This window comes from Chrysochloris asiatica, unplaced genomic scaffold (assembly GCF_000296735.1).
Source record: "Chrysochloris asiatica unplaced genomic scaffold, ChrAsi1.0 scaffold00064, whole genome shotgun sequence".
Classification (NCBI taxonomy): Eukaryota; Metazoa; Chordata; class Mammalia; order Afrosoricida; family Chrysochloridae; genus Chrysochloris; species Chrysochloris asiatica.
In genome coordinates, this window is record NW_006408582.1 from 14,951,991 (window position 1) to 14,971,746 (window position 19,756).

The 19,756-nt window shown below is 44.0% G+C and overlaps 1 protein-coding gene across 1 annotated transcript in view; it reads left to right on the forward strand.

Moving 5' to 3' along the window:
- Positions 1-19,756, forward strand: part of PEBP4 (phosphatidylethanolamine-binding protein 4) — a 329,605-nt gene that overhangs the window by 261,866 nt on the left and 47,983 nt on the right. The window lies entirely within an intron of this gene.

The following is a 19,756-nucleotide window of genomic DNA, read 5'->3' on the forward strand; positions in this document are numbered from 1 at the left end:
ATACACAGGATCGCTATGAGTCAGAACTCACTTAATGGCACTTAACAACAATGTTTCGATTCCGACCCATAGCAACCCTGTATAGGGTTTCCAAGGAGCAGCTGGTGAGCTTGAACCACCGACCTTGCAGTTCAAACAACTTTGCAGTCTGACACAGTACCCACAGCGCCACACCAGGACTCCTATAATAACCATCCCTTATTAGTTTGAAATACCTGCCTGAAGAGCGCTTGCCTAAAGTATTAAGATGCTACTGAGTAGAAGGTCAGAAAAGTATTCAATTGCTCTTGATAGCCTGGTATAGCATGCGCCCATCAGGAACCTTCTTCCCACCCAAGGTCTGGCGTTGTCCCCTCCCCTACTGTCTGCTTAGCCACCTTCTGGGCTGCCTGCAGATCTTCTTGCCCTACTCTGCAGGCATCCCACCTTCCTTCAATGGTCTTCAATGTCAATGGCCTCTTTTACTCAGCATTCATTGTGCAAGCATCTGCTAAGCACCTACTATGTGCATTGTATTGTACTACATATTAGGGCACCAAAGATGAGTAAGTCATGGTCTCTGCTCATGAGGCATTTACAGACCCATAACTTTATAATTACAGCTTGGGGTAATTATAAGTAATGTAAGGGAGGTGACATAATTTAATGGTTAGGGGGAAGGGCACTGGAGTCAAACTGCCTGGGTTCAGATCCCAACCTGACCACTAAATGGCTAGGTGACTTTAGGCAATTTATTTAGCTGCTCTCTGCCTTAGTTTCCACATCTCTAAAATGGGAGAATGAGGACTGATCTCACAGGATTGAAAATGCTAAATAAGGTGACGCAGTAAAGTGCCTAGCAAAAGGCTTAGCGGACAATAAGTGCTCAGCTAATATTTGACCTCCTGGTGAGGCGCTGTAGCATCAGTACTGGACTTTGAGCCACAAGGTTGACAGTTCAAACCTACCAGCTGCTTGGTTCTGACACATAGCAACCCTGTATAGGGTTTCCAAGGTAATAGTTTTTGTTGTTTAGTACTGTGGAGTTGGCTCTGACTCGTAGTGACCCTATACAGGGTTTCTGAGGCTGTACATCTTTACAGAAGCAGAAAGCCTCATCTTTCTCCCATGGAACCGCTGGTAGTTTCGAACTGCTGACCTTAAGGTTCACAGCCTGATTTGTAACCACTACGCTACCAGAGCTCCTCAAAGGTAATAGTAGGAGTGCAATAATCAAATACCATAAAATAGAAGGAATTACTGTGCCTTGGAAGTCTTAGAAGGAAGTGACACTTTAGCTGTGTTTTAAAGGACTAAGTAGAATTTTACCAATGTCCTTGAGTGGCACAAGTGGTTTGCAATTGGCTACCAGCCTAAAGGTTGGGGGTTCAAGCCCACCCAACAGTACTGGCAGCAAAAAGAACAGGTGATCTGTTTCCATAAAGATTATAGTCAAGGGAACCATATGGAGCAGTCTACGCACCATGAGTTAGAATCGACTCCATGGCAATGATGTGTGTGTGTGTGTGTGTGTGTGTGTGTGTGTGTTAGAAGTATACCAGGTGAAGAAATGAAGAAAGGGCTTTCTAGATAAAGAAACAACAACATGCAGATGCATGGGGACACAGAAATGAATAGACTGTTTGCTTTGTGCTCTATGCCATACTACACCCTGGGCTGCTGATCCCAGTTCAGCCCTTCAGAGCTGACCTTGAGATGCCACAGGTACACAAAGGGAGCAGTCTGGGTTTCCATGGCTGGCTGACATTGGGGTTCTCTCAACAGCCAAGGAACCAGTTCCTTCTTGTTATTTCTAGAAACAAAGAATCCAGATCTCAAAAGCACCCTTGGCCAGGGTGTCCTGCGCAAACCTGAACCCATGGGCAAAGCTAGGCTTAAAATGAGGTAGTGGGACATGAGTTAAAGGCAGGTCGCTGCCACTGGCCAGTTCTCCTGGCCTCTGCATTACACAGCCTTGTTGGGAAGATGGGCAGTACTGGGCAAAAAGACTCCAGCACAGCACCTAGGGCTTGGCACATGGAAACTTTCATGGTTCATAAAAAGAGCTCACTCCAGCCTACATATTTTCAGAATGGATCTCATGTAAGTTTTCACTTGGGAAGAAGCCAGACTCAAATGGACCAGGTATTCCCTGGGTGTCCTCTCAGCAAAGCTCTAGGCCTTTGGGGTTTCTTCTAGCCCTGCAGACTCCCACCTCACCGCTGACCAAGAAAAAGCTAATAGTGGGGCCAAAGTCTCCACTCTCCACCTCTACTCCCCACTTCCCCTACCTCAACTCCTATTCTGCCTACTAACCTGCCTTCAGCCTCTTTCCCTCCCTCTGAGTCAAGTGATCATGGCTGCTCTAACCTAGTGGGATTTTCATCCCCTCCAGGCCAGCAGCAGAGCCTATCATGGTTGCCCCAAGCACATCAAGAACTGATTCCCATGTCTCTCCTCCCTTCCTCATTCTGCCAATTTCCTTGGCTCTCCTCCCTCAGTCTTCCCCTCCTCTATGCTCTGGTTTGCACTGACTAGCTCCTTGTTTCTTCATGCAGCCCCAGGCTTGGGGTCCTTTACCCTTAGAGGCAAGGTGTTCATCACCCCAATCACCCCACAGAAATATTCCATATGCTGAGAGAGTACTGGCCACTATACCACACCAAGCACCAAGAAGGGCAGCCCCCAGTCCTAAATTCACTTGCTCATTGAACAATAATAATGATATCAGCTCTCATCTATCAAGCATGACAGGGCAGGTCTTTTATATATATTACTCTCACAACTGCCTCAGAAGTAGGTCTATTATAATTATCACACAATTTTAGTCACAGGGGGACTACATGAGTGGTCCAAAGACACACAGCTAGCTAAGTGAGTGACTTTAAAAAAGGCTTTTGAACCAGTTCTTCCCAACTCAGTCATTGCTGACAAAAATGGACCCGAATTTGTAAAAGTTGGGCTTATCAGAACAGCAACTGGAATGGGCAAAATTCTGAGTTGACGTTCTGCTAGCAACTTAAACTCCTTCCTGAAAAACAAGGGCACATTGCAAAGCAACCAGATCACTTGGCCAGCAGAGTCACAGACAATGGTGCCTGGTTCAAAGACAGTGGCCAACACACTTCGAATGTGTGTTGCTCTCCACAGTCTTGGCAACAGTCCAATCTTCCACAAGGGTTCACCATGCCTCTTCTGAACCTCCCATTCCAGGGCTTCAACCCATCTTTTTCTCTCATTCTGGTTATTGTTCCGGTGTGCCTACGGTTTACAAATTCAGATCTGTTCCAATTTCACTGCAATGGCCATGACTGAGCTAGTCTGAATCAGTTTGAAGACCTGCTTTAAAAAATAGAAGTTTATTGTCTCACAGTTCTAGAGACTAGAAGTTCAAATTCAAAGGATCTGCAGGGCCACTCTCTGTGTGTGTGTGAGTCCGCTCTAGGGGGAGACCCTTCTGAGTAGCCTTGGAGGTTTCTTAGCCTGCCTTGTTGTGACATGTTCTTTGTCACATGGTCTTTCCCCTCGTGTCTGATTCTCTCTTCCTGTCTATTCTTTACTTTTATAAGACAGCAGTCAGAAGGCGTTAGTACTAGGAGCTGCTTTAATCTGGTATGATTTAACTGATAATATCTTCAAAGAAATAACCTATTTCCCCAAACAAGGTCACATTTTCAGGTGCATGGGTTAGGACTTAAACTTATCTTTCTGGGAGACATAATTCAATCTATGAAGTTCTAATGCTTTCCTTTTCATTTCCAAAGCCCTTCCCTTTATGTTAGACCAGGATTCCACAAACTACAGCCCGTAGGCCAAATGGGCCTGCTTTGATAAGACTTGTGAGCTTAGAATGGTTTCTGCATTTTAAAGGACTTTTTATTGTTGTTGTGAAGTGCCATCTCATCAGTTCCGACCCATAGCGACCCTGTATAGGGTTTCCAAGGAGCAGCTGGTGAGCTTGAACCGCCAACCTTGCAGTTCAAACATCAACTGTCTTTGCAGGCTGGTGCATTAACCCACAGCACCACACCAGGACTCCTTTAAAGGATTGTAAGACTTAAAAAAGAGAAGAAGGAGAATATATTGACAAAGATCATATGTGACCCATAAATCCTACAATACTTACTTTCTGGCCCTTTACAGAGTATTTGCTGACCCCTGCTCCAAAAACCATGGGGGCCTCATGAATATTCAGTACCAGGCATGGAGCACTAGAGACACAAAGTGAAAGACACAAAGGAAGGAAGATAGGCATATGACCCAAACAATCCGGCTTTTGACCCACTCCCCTCAGAAAAAAAAAAAAAAAATTAAGTGTTTTGTATTGGTGAAATCAAGTGTTGAAAATCATTAGTAGATTTTCTTTGTGTGGTGCTGTGGGTTAATGCACCAGACTGTAAAGCTGTTTGAACTGCAAGGTCAGCAGTTCAAGCTCACCAGCTGCTCCTCAGAAAACCTATACAGGGTCGCTATGGGTCGGAACCGACTTGATGGCACATAACAACAAGAACAAGCTTATCGTTTATGATGAAATACTTTACAAGCAATGTCTTCTTCAGTTCAATACTTTATTAGTTAGTAGCCCCACTTTTTAAATGAGAAATAGAAAAGTTGAGAGGGAAAATTACCAATTAAGGGCCCTTGGCAACTATCTATTTAGGAGAACTGGTGTGGCGCTGTAGGATAAGTACTGGATTGCTAACTGCAAGGTTGGTTGTTCAAACCCACCAGTCACTCCTCAGAAACCCTATTCAGGGTCGCTCTGAGTCAGAACCAACTCGACAGCACTTAATTAGCAACAATGATTGCAGTGACAATCTAAGGAGCCCTGGTAGCATAGTGGGTTACACACTGGGCTGTTAATCACAAGGTCAGCACTTCAAATCCGCCAGCTGTTCCATGTGAGAAACAGGAAGTTTTCTGCTCCTGTAGAGACTTGATGATAGTGGGTGGTGGCTTTCCTCCCCAGTTACAGTGACCTCAAGGCTACTGTTCTTTCCATCACACCAGGGCAGACCCTGGCACCCAGAGAGACAGGACGCTATGACACAAAGAGACCAGGAGCTGCCCAGACAGGGCTGCAGGCCACTGGGCCAAGAAGAAGCAACTGTGGTGACCATTAGTCCCAGGCAACCTCCCCCTTTTCATACACAAGCCAGCGAGTCACCTTCAAGAAGAACTTCTCAATCTTGTTGGTAATCCTCACTCAAAACCATCAGGTACAACAACTATTCTTACAAGGCAGGAATGCCTGATTTTTAGTAGCGGTCATTTCACTAGCTGGCTGTGTGGCCTAGGGCAGGTCACCATCCATCTCTGTGCCTCCCTTTCCTCCTTGGGAAAGTGGGATTAGTGATCCACCCCCCTCCTCACCACATCCAGCCCACATGAGATTCTTTGAGAGTGGATGAGATCATGTCTGTGAGTTGTTGGGAGAAGCAAGCAGGAAAGGAGTACAAGGTAGTATTCTTTTCTGGGTCTTGTTGGGTGGTTGCCATTAAGTTGCTGAGATGTGTAAGCACCCAGATACCAGTCCCAAGAATGCTACAGGAAGACAGTGCATCAGAACCAACAAGGGATACAGAATCACTGACATGTGAGTTCAAATCCTTGCTTAGCCACTTAATAACTTTGTCGCATCACCCAATTGCTTTTGCCCTCAATTTCCTCATCTATAAAATGGGAATAACTCCAACCACACAGAGATGTTTGGTTAAGGATTAAATAAAACAATTCCTGGCACACAGTGATGGCTTATTATTATTTGTGCTCTAGGTCTACCATCTTGTCCAAACACCTCTTTGTATTTCTCCATAAACTGTCTCCAAATAAATGCAAATACCTTCCATCCATATTTCCCTGGGGACAAACTTCTGCAGTTGGAATGGACTGAGTTTACCTCATCTCCTTTTTATAAAAACGAAAACTGGGGCACCGAGCCTTTCCCCCTGAATCATCAGGGGAACCTTCGGCCCACAGGACCAGAGGTCCAAGGGCTGGGAACTGGTTGAGGCCTGCTGTCCCCTGGAGTCCTTTGTCCTTTGGAAATGGTGGCAAGAGGGCACTGAGTTCTGAATCCAACAGTCCTAGTCTAGGTTAGCCAATATGCGCTGCTGCCAGCTATCCAAGGGCAGGAGGCCACAGATCTCTTCTCCTTCACCCTGGAGCAAAATGTTGGTCTTCAGTTTGGGGACAGGAAGAAATTAGCTCTCCCCTTGACCTTTTTTGGTAGGACAGAAAGAGACACAAAGGTGAGCTATTGGACACGTGGAAAAAACTTGCCTCCCCAAATCCCCTGGTCTGAGCAGGGAAGGGTGGCCAAGGGGGCATTGGTTGAGGTTGGAGGGAAGTATCAGTGTGGAAGGGCCAAGACCAAGGAGGAAGCTGAGAGATCCATCCAGCAGAGGGTGTGAGAAGCAGTCACAAGCCTGGCCAAAGCCTCATTGCAGCTAACACCAAAGCTGCTGAGCCAATCTGGCCCAGACTGACTGAATTAGTCACCAGTTTTGACAAGGAGTGAAATCTCAGTTACATAACAGTCTTCCTTGTTCTCCATTGGCTCTCGTGTGCTGGGGCTCCACCAGGATGAAGGGTCTCAAGGCAGAGAGGGTCGTGTGTTCTGTGAGCCAGTGTGCTGAGGTTCCAGCACAAGCCCTCCCTAGACCTGCTCCAGCCCTGCAGGGCCAGAAGGAGGCGCCAACTGTTCACCTCATGTCTGACTCTTTGGCCACTCTGCCTCCAAACCAATCCCACACTAGTCTTGCAACTCTACAGCTCTAAGTATGAGCAGCTAAGATAAGTCCAGACAAGGTGTTAAATATGTTTGTCAGCCCAGAGAAGCATAGAAGCACTGTGTTCTCCCAGGCCACTTCCCCTGCTGAGTTCATTATAAGATGTCATTGAAATATTATCAGTAAGCATCAATGAGTACCTTTTTTGTGTGGCCTTGTCTAGGGGCTACAAAGATAAGCAAGCAGCAGCAGCTTGAAATTATAATGTCTTTTCTCCACAGAGGAGACACTTCCACACAGAGGAGTATTGAGCAACTGGCTCCATTCCCTCCTGTGGGCCAGGTTAAGTTTCTTTAGGGTTACAGTAACCAGTCTCAAACCGAGAGATGCCAGGATAGTAGGGATTTGTGGCAAAGATTTTCTTACTAATGTATTCATCATTGGTGCTGTTGTTGTTAAGCGCCATGAGTCGGTTCTGACTCATAGCAACCCTGCCTAGGGTTTCCAAGGCTGTAAAGCTCTGCAGGAGCAGAAAGCCTCATCTTTCTACCACAGAATGTCTCGCGGGCTCAAACCACCAACCTTGTGACTCAAAGTCCAGCGCTTATCCGCTAGTGCCACGACTCATCCATTGCACAGGGCCAAATGAGGAACAATAAATGTTCAACAGTACTAATAATAATTAATATTATTAACACTTAGCGTGGTGGCTCCATATGATAAGCACTGGACTGTGAAATATAAGGTCCGTAGTTTGAGCTCATCAAACTTGAGAAAGATGAGGCTCTCTGCTCCCATGAAGATTTAAAGCTTTGGAAATGCTATACAGGGTTGCTATGAGTCTTAACAACAATATTATTAATGACATTAATAGTATTAATATTGTTAAGCATTTATTAATATTAATAATGAAGGGTGGTGATAATGATGATGAAAATGATTTTAGAGAAGAGTATACATGTACTGCTTTGGCCTCGAGCCCTTGGGACTTCCAATTCTTTTTTCCTCTCTATTGGCATTTCCGTTACACTGCAAAACAATAGAATATCAGAGGTAAAAGCATGAGAAACATTCCAGCAGTCCTTCTGATTCCAAGAAGAACTCTACTGAATCATTCAAGGAGAGTCACCATTGAGCAAGTGGGTGGACCCAAGAGTCAGTGAATGAAGTGGGGGGTCTCTTGGGTCCTTCCTCCCAGTCTTAGGCCTAAATTAAGAGAAAGTCCCCAGCCTAGGCTCTCAAGGGCCATATTCACTACTCATTTGCGATTAGAGTTGGAGGGGATCTCAGAGGTCACCTAGTTCAGCATTCTCCTTTTACAGATGGAAAACTGAGGTGCAGAGAGGAGAAATAACTTCCTCAAGACCACACAGCAGAGCTGGGACTTCAAACGCCTGTATCTATTATGTTACTCTGTAAAAGTCAGACAGAGAGAGGTGATGGAGGAGATAGGTGTGGGCAAACTGCTAGCCTTCTATGCTTCCATGCTCAGTGTGATCTATGACACCTGTCTAGCGGGATACCAAGCAGGTGACAGTCTTGCACAGAAAGAAGAGCACCTCACCCAAAAAGGACATGTATATGCCCATGATATCAAGCCAGTAGTAGAATCTCTAGAAGCAATGAACCTTCCCCCTCTGTTTGGCTCCTGAGAAAAGAGCAAAAAGGGCAACTTACCCCAGGCCTGCAGGCAAATTCCTGATGAGATTCTGATCCAGCTCCTATCTCTCCAAGATCTCTCCTGGGCGTCTACTGGGGATAAACTTTCCCAGCAATATTTAAAGCCAATTAGAGAAAATTAAGGGATTAAACAGGAAAACGTATGTTGGTTTAGGCCACAAAATAGTTCATTCATTCAATACACTTCTAGAACGTGTACTCTATGAGGACTCAGTGGAGACAAGGGTGCTGATCTTAGTATACCTACAAGTCTAATAGGCAAGACAGAAACATAAGAAGTACCTCAGGAACTTGAATAGCTACAACACAAGAGACTAGAGTGGCACCTCAAAGAAAGGCCCATCTGAAGTGGGGAGCAGAGGAGGCTCAAGGGTAGTTCACAGAGAGAAGACATCAGATCCTGGGGTTCCAGAGGCCCTGAATATCAGAGCCCATCCTAAGCAGATGCAAAGTGATCCAATTGCTACCATTTTTCTCTTTACCCTTTGTCTTCAACATACCTTCAACAAACCCCTAGCTCTGGCCTCTATCTTCAGACTTTCCTTTCCCATCAGATTCCCCATTTGTGGGGCACAAACTGAATCCACACCCTACAGATGAACGAGTGGACTCAGCAAAGAGATTGTGGGGAGGGGTCCCAATAGACTCACACCCAGACAGATGTGCTCTATTCCCCTGTACAGCTGTCGGGGAGCCCATTTGTGCTCACTTCCTGCCTCCCAGCTTTAGCCCCTCACACCTCCCACGCAGGGGTGGGGTAGTCTAGTCTGGAGATTTTTACCTCAGCCCAAAAAGCCAATGTAGAGGCAGCCAGAACAGCAAAGCCCATAGCCCTCCACCCTCCCCTACAAGGAGTGGTGACCTGGGAAGAACTTCAACAAGGTAGGGTCTTTGCTGGCTCTTCTGGGATTTTTAACTTCAGTCTCTTTGCAGCTAAGGAAGCTACCCACCTCTAAAGCTTTCCCAGCATAATTTGTCCCCTTGAAATATACCAACACTATCACTGAGCTGATCTCATTAGTTTTTTAAGACTAAGAAGTTTACATCACTCAGGCCAGATGACTCCACAGAGGAAAAAAAAAAAAATTTTTTTCAAACAATTTGATGTGAAAAGATATCCCAGTTACAAGTCAGTCCCAATGCCTTTAAATGATGGACTCCTTATCACAGTCCATGTTGCTCCACCAGTTTCGATGCTGGAAGATGGAGACTGTTTTGCTGAGAGGAGGTGGGAAATTGCCGGAGGAAGTGACTTCTCTGGAAACCTGTGTGTTTCTGGGATGCTCACAGCTCCCTTCTGGCTCCTATGCAGGAAGTGTCCATTCTCCAGGGTTACAGAGATGATGCGAGTAATTCTTTGGTTCCCATGGGCTTGAACACTCTTTAAGGGCAGAGAATATTAATTTTTATATTTTCTGTAGCACCCAGCTATGGCTCTGGTGCTCTGTATATACCTTGCTCACCTGGACTACTGGGCTTCTTCCCTGGCCACCTACCTGGGCCAAACAGGCTAGTGGAGAATCTGATTAACCCTCTTAATTTGCTCTTAGTAAACTCAGCTTGGGCAATGAGAAGAAGGAGGGATATAGCCCCAACATGTATCCATGATGAAGAGTGGGGATAGAGGACTTTGAGGGGAATGGGAAATTTGTCTGTAAAATAGCAGGTATTCCCTATTCAACCCAGAACAATTTCTTTAATACTGTATCCTAATGTATTGGGATTTAGGCAGAAAGATCATGAATTGCTGTTTCCTTAGGAGTGTGTACAAGCCTTCTATGCTTTTTCTCTATATAGGTGGGATTGCATGGGTGGAAACTGGCATCCCCTGGCAGAAAGGCACTTCCGGACCATCTCTGGTTGGTTATCAAGAACAAAGAACTAACCCAGACTTTCCCAGTGATAGAGGGGATGCCATTCCTCAACTGTCCTTTTAAATGAGGAAAAATTCCATCACTCTCCATTCACCCCACTCTCCCTGCCACATACACATACTGTCTTTGTATATGACTTTAGGTAAGGGCAGTGTCCGTCTTTCTACCAAGTTGGCAAGCCATTAACCACAGCTGTTTATTCAAGTTTTCAAAGTTGCACCTCTGCCTCAGGGTAACCAGACCAACGGAGACTTTGGTAGATTATTTTATTTTCAGTGTGTTTTGCTAAGTACTTAATAAAGAAAACGTATTTCACAATGACATCCAGGTCACCTTTCTTCCATTTTACAAATCTGGCCACCATAATTGTGAAAGAGTCCCTGCAATCAGGTCCCAGCCTGAAAACTCTGATCTCCTGATAAGTCTGAGCCTAGCATAACAGAAAGAGAGTATAGATGAGGAGATGCCTGGTGATGAGAGGGATGGTGACAGATGGGAAGGCTGATACATCAGCAGCAGGCAAAGAGGCAAAGAACCTCATCCTTGTCCAGGACCTTAGAGGCAGGCTGCTTGGCAAGAGGAGGCTCTCCTTTGTGTTAATAATAGAAATCTATACTCTGGTAGCGTAGTGGTTACGAATCGGGCTGCGAACCTTAAGGCTAGCAGTTCGAAACTACCAGCTGCTCCGCGGGAGAAAGATGAGGCGTTCTGCTCCCGTAAAGATTTACAGCCTCGGAAACCCTGTACAGGGTCGCTATGGGTCGGAACCGACTCGACGGCACCTTACTACTACTACTACTACTATACTCCTCTTGGTTCAACTAAGAGCAACTCAAAGTTTTCCTTAAATACAAATATATAGACACACACACATACCTCCTCCTCTTCTTCCTTTTCCTATAAGGCTTTCTGTACTGTCAGCCCACACCAATGATTTGGTATCTTTCACTATTCCGGATCTGAGAGAAAGGGAAAGTTCATATTCACTTACTACCTGAATTCCTCCACCAATTCATGAAGATCAGGAAGCACTAAGATCCCCCAGATGTTCCTAACTCTCTGTCACAAAGTCTTCAAAGTCTTCAAAGAATTGGAGGGAAGAAACAAAGCTTCATTCCCACCTCCCCCAATAGACACAAATTGTCTCTGAAGCCTAGGAGACCCAGGTCTCACATAGGCAAACTCTTAGGTTTCTGAGTTGAGTACCACAACCTTTACTCTCCTAGTCTTAGAATCTCAGCTCAGGGTGACAACCCTTGTCCTAGAAGGGTAGTCACCCTACCTAGAAGCAGGGAACCTTTGAGCCCCTGAAGCATGGATTCCCTGGAACAGATTTCACAACCCAGCACTGAGTTTTACTACAAGTTTCAGACAAAGAAGGTGTGTCGGAGCCGAGAGCATGCTTCTGCCCGCTGCACTGCGTGGGCGTCAAGTTCAATGCCTTCTTGTCAACACTTGAATGTGTTGAACATCACTCACAAGGGCATTCTTTAAGAAACCTATTAAGTTAATTACCCAGGCATTTTTTTCACCACCCCCCCTCCCCAATCTATGCATCTCGTATTAAAAATTGGCTTTCTTCCTTTCTGAGATACTTTTGATGTAACTCTTTTCCCCTCAGCACAATAACATCTTATTTATTTCTCTAACAGAGTCAGGGTGGCTGCACTGTACAAACCGACTCCTTTGCTCAGGTCATAGATCTGAGAAGAGCTCAGAAACAGCAAAGTGTGACCCTAGGCATGGGGGAGTGATCACCTAGCATCCTCATTTCTAAATACCCAGCAGGAATGAAAATATAGAGGATGAAAATGGTAAATAGATGAAACCAAGCTCCCCTAAAGTATGTCCCTCCTTTCTATTGAGTATGAGAGAGAAGCCACCCAGAAGAGCAGGTAAATCAACTTATTAAATACTTGCCATGTGCCCAGACCTTCCACTTGGATTTGGGAAGAAGAAAAAAGAATGTCCTTATCTTAGTTATTTAATGCTACAACAACTGAAATACACAAAGGGATGGCTTTAACAAACAGAAATTTATTTTCTCACGGTTTTCTCATCCAATCCAAATCACCAACTTTCTCTGTTTTACCTCTAAATGAAGGTCCTAGTCTCTTCAGCTCTGCTTCCTGGTTCCTTGGAGACTTCCATGTCTCTTGGCATCTATCTTACCCCATATCTTATTCTGTTATTTTATTTATCTCTTTCAATATCTCAAAAGAGATTGACTGAAGACACACCCTATGCTAATCCTTCCTCGATAACATAACAAAGCCACCCATTCCCAAATGGGATTATAACCATAACCACATATATAGAGGTTAGGATTTACAACACATACTTTGAGGGCACATAATTCAATTCATATTATTATATCCTTTAGAACACAAAATTCATCTTGCCATGTGCAATATATATTCACTGTATCACATCAGGGGTCCTAGTATGGTGCTCTGGGCTAATACGTCAGACTGCAAAGTCATTTGAACTACAAGGTCGGTGGTCTAAGCTCACCAGCTTGGAAATCTTACACAGAATCACTGTACCAAAAGGATAGGTTAATATTCAACCATTTCAAGAGATAGCATATGATCAAGAGCTAATGATCCTGAAGGAGGAAGTCCAAAGTGCATTGAAGGAATTGGCAAAGAAAAAGGCACCAGGAATTGATGGAATCAAAATTGAAATCTTTCAAGAAAGTGAGGCAGCACAGGAGGCACTCACTCATCTATGCCAAGAAATTTGGAAGACAACTATCAGGCTGACCGATTGGAAGAGATCCATATTTGTGCCCATTCCAAAGAGAGGTGACCCAATGAAATGTGGAAATCATCAGACAATATCTTTGATATCCCCTGTGAGTAAAGTTTTACTAAAGGCAATACAGAAATGGCTGCAAGCATACATTGACAGAGAACTTCCAGAGGTTCAAGCCGAATTCAGAAGAGGCCGTAGAACAAGGGATATCATTGCTGATGTCCGATGGATCTTGGCTGAAAGCAGAGAATATCAGAAAAATGTTTACATGTGCTTTATTGACTACTCAAAGGCTTTCAGTTGTGTGGATCATGACAAGCTATGGACAACATTGCAAGTATGAGAATTCCAGAACACTTAATTGTGCTCATGAGGAATCTGTACCTGGACCAAGAGGCAGTTGTTCGAACAGAAGATGGGAACACTGAATGGTTTACAATTAAGAAAGGTGTGCGACAAGGTTGCATTCTTTCACCATACTTATTCAACCTGTATGCTGAGCAAATAATCCAAGAAGCTGAGTTATATTAAGAAAATGTGGCATCAGGATTGGAGGAAGTCTCATTAACAACCTGCGATATGCAGATGATACAACCTTGCTTGCTGAAAGTGAAGAGGACTTAAAACATTTACTGATGAAGATCAAAGACCACAGCCTTCGGTATGGATTACATCTCAATGTAAAGAAAACAAAAATCCTCACCACTGGACCAATAAACAACATTCTTATCGACAGAGAAAAGATTGAAGTTGTCAAGAACTTCAATTTTCTTGGATCAATTATCAACACTCATGGAAGCAGCAGTCAAGAAATCAAGCAACATATTGCATTAGGCAAATCTGCTGCATAGGACCTTTGTAAAGTGTTGAAGAGCAAAGATGTCAGCTTGAGGACTAAGGTATGACTGACCCAAGCCATTGGGTATTTTCAATAACCTCATATGCATACAAAAGCTGGACAGTGAACAAGGAAGACCGTAGAAGAATTGATGCCTTTGAGTTATGGTCTTGGAGGAGAATATTGAAAGTGCCATGGGCTGCTAAAAGAACCAATAGATCTGCTTTGGAAGAAGTGCAGCCAGAGTGCTCCTTGGAGGCCAAGATGGTCAAACTTCGTCTCTCATAATTCGGACATATTGTCAGGAGGAACCATTTGTTGGAAAAGGATATCATGTTTGGTAAAGTGGAGGGTCAGAGAAAAAGAGGAAGACCCCCAACGAGATGGATTGGCCAAGTGGCAGCATCGATGGAGTCAAGCATAGCAACAGTAATGAGGTTGGCCCAGGATTGGGCAGTGTTTCTTTCTGCTGTGCATAAGATTGCTATGAGTCAGTACCAACTAAACGGCACCTAACAACATGGGTCAGAATCGACTCAATGGCACTTAACAACAACAACAACTATCACATCACCCCAGAATCTTAAATCAACCCCAAATCTACAATCTCACTTTATGAAGCATCTAAATCAAATATGGATCAGACTTCAGGCATATTCTATTTGGGGACAAAATTCTTCTTCATCTGTAAACCTGTGAAATCTGGAATACAAGTTATCTGCTTCTCAAGTACAATAGTAGAAGAAGCACAAGATAGACATTTCCATTGCAAATGGGAGAAATTAGAGGTAAAGATGAAATAATAGGCACCCAAGTAAATCCAGGACCCAGCAGAACAATTTGCATGGGCTCTCAAGGCTTGAAAACAATCCTTTCTTCTGAGACCATCTAGGCAGTGGCTCCACCCTTGGCCATGCCCTCTAGGTTCTGAGTGGAAGCCACTGGGCCCTGGTCTTCAGCTCTGCTTCCAGGTCCTCTGGGATAGCAATACTGTGCCATCTGCTTTGCTGCTGTGCTGTGACATGCCATCAAGTCGTTCTGACTCGTAGTGACCCTGTATAGGGTTTCTGAGGAGCAGCTGGTGGGTTTAAACCATGGACCTTGTGGTTAGCAGTTCAGTGCTTATCCTGCATCACCACATCAGGATCTCTGCTTTAGATGGTCCCATTCTTCTAGTGTATCTGTGTGCTGATGCCACCCCCTCAGCCACAGCAAGCCTTGCTTTTCTGTCCCTTGAACATGGCACTACCTCCTCAGGTTTGCTTGGCACATTTTAACAACAGCCCCACACTCCTCAACCAAGTTGTGTCTTTGAAGCCTAGGAAACTGTGACCCCACTCTTTGAGACCCAGGAGACCATGGCTCCACCCTTTGAAGTAGAGAAACCCTGTTTCCCATGCTCCTTCCAACAGTCCTGCTGGTCTTCCAGCTACTCCAGAGAAGTCCTTTTCTTTTCTTGGAAGAGTGCCCAGAGGATACAACTTTCACCACAACAGTGAGGAGCAGATTGGTGAAGGGAACCTCAGCCTCCTTGAAGACTGCTGTGATTGCTATTTTATGTAAGTCATATTTGACAGTGGGAACTGCCCTAACTGACTACAGACATCTAACTACACTGGGGCTAATTGGACCCCAATATGGTAGAGGCTAAGGAGCTCTGTTAGCGTAGTGGTTACGAATCGGGCTGCGAACCGCAAGGTCAACGGTGTGAAACTACCAGCTGCTCCGCGGGAGAAAGATGAGGCTTTCTACTCCCGTAAAGATTTACACCCTCGGAAACCCTGTACAGGGTCGCTATGGGTCGAAACCGACTCGACGGCACTTAACAACAACAACAACAACAAGGAGCTCTGGTAGCGTAGTGGTTACAAATTGAGCTGCTAACCTTAAAGTCGGCATTTCAAAACTACCTGCTGTTCCACAGGAGAAAGATGAGGCTTTCTGCTCCTGTAAAGATTTGCAGCCTCAGAAACCCTGTGCAGGGTCACTATGAGTCGGAACCGACTCCGTGGTACTTAATAACAACAGCGGTAGGGGCTAAGTGGTGGCACTTTATCACCAACAATAAAGTAGGCATAGTTACCATATGGACAGCAGAGTCAAAGTCATAATCAGAATGGTCTGTCTCTTGTAGACTTACGGTGTTAGCCACTTAGTTATCGTGTTCCTAGGAGTGAAATAGAAGGGATATCTGCTAAATATTTACTTGATCTGTACAAGCAGAATAATTCTAGGTCAAGTGAATGTTGTTGTTGTTAGGTGCCATCTAGTTGGTTCCAACTGATAGCAACCCTATGCATAACAGAGTGAAACACTGCCCAGTCCTGCACCATCCTCAAAATCAATGTTTCACTTGAGCCCATTGCTGCTGCCACTGTACCAATCCATCTCATTGGGGGTCTTTCTCTTTTTCGCTGACTACCACTTTACCAAGCATGATGTCCTTCTCCAGTGACTGGCCTCTCCTGATAATATATCCTAAAGGTGAGAGACGAAGTCTCACCATCATGGTTCCTAAGGAGCACTTCTTCCAACACAGAGTAGTTTGTTCTTCTGGCAGTTTGTGGTACTTTTATTTTAATATTCTCCTTCAGCACCATAACTCAAATGCATCAATTATTCTACAGTCTTCCTTATTCATTGGCCAACTTTCATATGCATATGACAGTATTGAAAATACCAGGGCTTGAGTCAGGCACACCTTAGTCCTCAAACTGACATCTTTGCTCTTGAACCTTTAAAAGAGATCTTGTACAGAAGATTTGCCTAATGCAATATATCTTTTGATTTCTTGACTGCTGCTTCCATGAGTGTTGATTGTAAACCCAAGCAAAATGAAGTCTTAGACAACTTCCATCGTTTGTCCATTTATCATAATGTTATTGATTGGTCCAGTGGTGAGGATTTTTGTTTTCTCAAATTGCCAAAATAGAGAGTCACAGTCCCTCAATCAATTCCCAGACTTGAGTCCATTTACAGGCCAACAAACACTTGAATGAAGGAAGATGGGTCCCCTTGAGAAGGACCCCACTACATTGCCAAAAATTTATATTGTTAATCTTTTTCTGTGCCTTCCTCAAAAGGATTTATAGCCTTCTGTGAGTGATATTGGACTTCTGGTGTGGCGTTGCCGGTTAATGCAGTAAACTGCAACGTCAGTGTAGGCCGTTAAAGCTGGCAGTTCTAACTCACCAGCTGCTCCTTGGAAACCCTGTACAGGGTCACTATGAGTCAGATCCTGACTTGATGGCACTTTACAACAACAACAATGAGTGATATTCATTGTGGAAAAGAAAATAACCAAATTTTCAGGGATTATTGAACACTAACTCTGAACTGAAATTAATTCCAGGAGACCCAAAATATCACTGTAGCCCACCAGTCAGAGTAGGGTCACATGGTGGTCAGGTTTTTAGTGGAATCTTAGCTCAGATCCCTCTCACAGTAGGTCCACTGTGTTCCTGAACCCATGCTATAATGATTTCCCCAGTTCCAGAATGTTCAATTGGAATAGACATACTCAGCAATGGCAGAAGTCCCTCACGTGGAATAAGGACTCATGTGGAATATGATAAGAAAAGGAACTCTGGTAGTATAGTGGATTATGAGCTGGGCTGCTAACCACAAGCTCAGCAGTTCGAACCTATCAGTCACTCTGTGGGAGAAAGATGAGGCTTTCTACTCCCATAAAGATTTACAGCCTCAAAAACCCTATCCAGGGTCACTATGAGTCAGAAGCTATTCAATAGCACACAACCACCACCACCACAATGGTTGTTGTTGTTAAGTGCCATTAAGTTGGTACCAATTCATAGCGACCCTAGGAACAACAGAAAGAAATACTGCCCAGTACTGTGCCAACCTCACAATCGATGCTACATTTGAGCCCATCATTGCTGCCACTGTGCCCATCCATCTTATTGGGGATCTTCCTCTTTTTCTCTGACTCTCCACTTTACCAAACATGTTATCCTTCTCCAAGGACTGGTCCCACCTGATAATATGTCTTAAGTATGAGAGACAATGTCTGGCCATCCTGGCTTCCAAGTAACAGTCTAGCTGTGCTTCTTCCAACACAGATTGGTTTGCTCTTTCGGCAGTCCATGGTACTTTTAATATCTTCTATGGTCTTCCTTATTCATTATCCAACTTTCACATGCATATGAGGTTATTGACAATACCATAGCTTGGATCAGGCTTACCTTAGTCCTCGAACTGACATCTTTGCTCTTCAACACTTTAAAGAGGTCTTGTACAGCGGATTTCCTAATGCAGTACATCATTTGATTTCTTGACTGCTGCATCCATGAGTGTCAACAGTTGATCCAAGCAAATTGAAGTTTTTGACAACTCTGATCTTTTCTCCATTTATATGGACATTGTTTATTGGTTCAGTGGTGAGGATTTTTGTTTTCTTTACATTGAGGTGTAATCCACACTGAAATCTGTGGTCTTTAATCTTCATCAGTAATTATTTTGAGTCCTCTTCACTTTTAAAAAGCAAGCTTTTATATCATCTGCATATTACAGGTTGCTAATGACTCTTCCTCCAATCCTGATGCTTTTGATGTTTTTCTTCATGTAATCCAGCTTCGTGGATCATTTGCTCAGTTTACAGATTGAATAAGTATGGTGAAAGAACACAGCCCTGGAGCACACCCTTTCCTTATTTTAAACCATTCGGTTTTCCGTTGTTGTGTTCACACACCTGCCTCTTGGTCTATGTACAGGTTCCTCATGAGCACAATTAAGTGTTCTGGAATACTCATTCTCCACAACGTTGTCCATAGCTGATCATGAGCTACACAATCAAAAGCCTTTGCATAGTCAATAAAACATATGTAAACATCTTTCTGGTATTCTCTGCTTTCAACCAAGATCCATCGGACATCAGCAATGATATCCCTCATTCCACATCCTCTTCTGAATCTGTCTTGAACCTCTGGAAGTTCTCTGTCAATATATGGTTGCAGCTGCTTTTGTATTATCTTTAGAAAATTTTTACTTGCATGTGATATTGTCCAATGATTTCTGCACTCCATTGGGTCACAACTCTTTGGAATGGGCACAAATATGGATCTCTTCCAGTCAGTTGGCCAGGTAGTTGTCTTCCACATATCTTGGCATAGAATAGTGAGTGCCTCCAGTAGCTGCCTCACTTTCTTGAAAGATTTCAAATTTTATTCCATCAATTCCTGGTGCCTTGTTCTTTGCCAGTGCCTTCAATGCACCTTGGAATTCTTCCTTCAGTATCACTGGCTTTTGATCATATGCTACCTCTTGAAATGGTTGAACATCTACCATTTCTTTTTGGCACAGTGACTCTATGTATTCCTTCCTTCTTCTTTAAATGCTTTCTGCATCATTAAATATTTTGCCCATAGAATGAATTTTTTACCTCAGTTCCCGCAGCTTGAGAAATGCTGAGTGCGTTCTTCCTGTTTCATTTTCTAATGCCAGATCTTTGCACGTTTTGTTGTAATATTTGACTTTGTATTCTCAAGCTGCCCTTTGAAAATTTCTATTCCACTCTTTTACCTCCTCATTTTTCCATTTGCTTTAGCATCTCTATTCTGGAGAGCAAGTTTCAGAGTCTCTTCTGACATCCATTTTAGTGGTTTCCTTCTTTTTTGTCTTCTTAATGACCTTTTGCTTTCTTCTTGTATGATGTTCATAATGTCATCCCGCAACTTTTCTGGTGTTTGGTCTTTCATGCCTAATACATCAAATCTGTTCTTCAGATGATCTCTAAACTTAGGTGGGATATGTGCAAGATCATATTTTGGCTCTTATTTTCTTCAACTTCAACCTGAACTTGCATATGATCAATTGGTGGTCTCTTCTACAGTCTGCCTGTGGCCTTGTTTTGGTTGGTGATATGGAGCTTTTCCACAGTC